Below are 2045 nucleotides of genomic sequence, written 5' to 3'. Positions count from 1 at the left end.
TGGGGGGTGTGGTGGCCATGCAGCAATCCTTTCTCCTCCATTCTCCTCTCTGGATCTTGGGCATGCATGCGCACATGCCCATTGTGAGTTTAAGTCACTGGATCTGGGACTCGAATCACAGTTGACTACATGGGAGTCCAGGAACATAGCCACTAGGCCAACTGCTGGTCCCTTACTTTCCCCTTCTCTGTCTCCCTCTGGCAAGTGCACATACCCTATGGCAAAAACCTAAAAAATATAAAATAAAAAGAAATGCTCTGGGACCCACAGGTGGCATAATGGTTATATCACTGGACATAGTTGACTGCAGTTCTAGTCCCGGACTGGGCAGCTTAAAACACACCGGGTGTGTGTGTGTGTGCATATTCAAAATCCCAAGAGAAGGAATTACGGTGGTGGTGGGGGGGGCACACACTGTGATTTCTCGCTTTTGTCTGTCCCTTGGTTGAGCGCACATGCCCTATAGCAAAAGTCTCTTAAAAAAAAAGAAAAGAAAAGAAAAGAAAAGAAACCCTTTGTGACCAGCAGTCGCTCCCCACCCTTCCTAGTCATTGGCCACCAAGGACCCACATTCTGTCTCTCTAGACTCACCTGTCCTGGACATTTCAGAACAGGATCAGAAAACACATGGCCACTCTATACCCAGTTTCTACACTTGGCATACGGCGTTCCAGGTTCGTCCCCCTCACAGTGTGTGTCAGGAGCCATCCCTCTTTAAGGTAGAGACATACCACATTTTATTTATCCATTCTACAGGTGGTGAACACGTGGGCTGTTTCCACCTTTCCCGTTATTTTGAGTAATGTCTGGGAACGTCTGTGGACGAATTTCGTGTGGACATCTGCTTTCTTTTCTCTTGGGCACACACTTAGGAGTAGAGGGGCTGGGTCCTGCGGTGACTGCCTTAGTTTTTGAGGGACTGCCAAACTGTTTTCCAAAATAGAGGCACCCTTTTAGGTCCTCACTGGTAACCTAGGAGGGTTGCAGTTTCTCCCCATATTTGCCAACACTCGTTGCTTTCTGCGTTTTCTATTCTAGACTTCGTGGGTATCAAGTGGTATTTCACTGTGGCTTTGATCTGCACTTTCCTGAGGACTAGGCATGTGAAGCAACTTCACAAGTGCTTGTCTGGCCATTTGCAATCTTCAGAAAAATGTCTATTTGAATCCTTTGCCCATCTGCTAACTGGGTTGTTTGACTTTCTGTTGTTCGGTTGTAAAGTGTTCTTTGTAACGGACACTACTGGGTCTTCAGAAAAGTTGTGACACATCTTTGCATAGAAAAACATACAAAAATACATCATGACTTTCCCGACGATCTAACAGACTCTCATAAGATGAATGATCTCCAATTATTTTCTCCCACTATGTGGGTTGCCCTTTTTTTTTTCTTCGCTTTCTTGAGCAAATCATTGAAGGCAGAAATGACTTACATTTTGATGAAGTACTACTTATCTATTTTTCATTTAGTTGCTCATCTTTAACCTACACGTATAATTCTCTCACACACCAAAAAACATGGGTCTTCCTAATTACTGCCCTTTCAATTCTCCAAGCTAAAACTCAAGTTACCTCAGCTGTGCCTCTTCCTTGTTCCCACCTCTGGGGGCTTCTCACATCTCCTGACAGAGCCTCTCACGTTCTTCTCATTCCTCCCCAGCTCCCCTACTCCTGGTCTCTAGTCTTTCTTGGGCGTTCTTCCACATAGCTCTTGACTTACTGGCAGCCTGTGAGTCTCTAAGGACACCCTATCCCTACACAGCAGCCCCCCACCCCTCAGCATACTCCTGAGCAGTTGGGCCCACCAGATGCCATTCAGGGGTCTCACAGCATGTGCTCAGAGCAGACCTGTCATTCCTAGTTTCTCACCTTCATGTTTTTTGATGCATGTCACTTAACCCCAGGAATATCTTTTTCTTTTTCTCTTTCTTTCTTTCTTTTTCTCTTTCTTTCTTTCTTTTTCTCTTTCTTTATTTCTTTCTCTCTTTCTTTCTTTCTTTCTTTCTTTCTTTCTTTCTTTCTTTCTTTCTTTCTTTCTTTCTTTCT

At 44.7% G+C, this 2045-nt stretch overlaps 1 protein-coding gene across 1 annotated transcript in view; it reads right to left on the bottom strand.

The window, feature by feature from the left end:
- PRKDC (protein kinase, DNA-activated, catalytic subunit) overlaps positions 1 to 2045 on the bottom strand; it is a 203018-nt gene that overhangs the window by 27810 nt on the left and 173163 nt on the right. The gene's annotated exons all lie outside the window — the stretch shown is intronic.

The sequence above is a fragment of the Tupaia chinensis genome, unplaced genomic scaffold (assembly GCF_000334495.1).
Source record: "Tupaia chinensis unplaced genomic scaffold, TupChi_1.0 Scaffold148488_1, whole genome shotgun sequence".
Lineage (NCBI taxonomy): Eukaryota > Metazoa > Chordata > Mammalia > Scandentia > Tupaiidae > Tupaia > Tupaia belangeri.
This window is presented reverse-complemented; position numbering and strand designations above follow the sequence as displayed.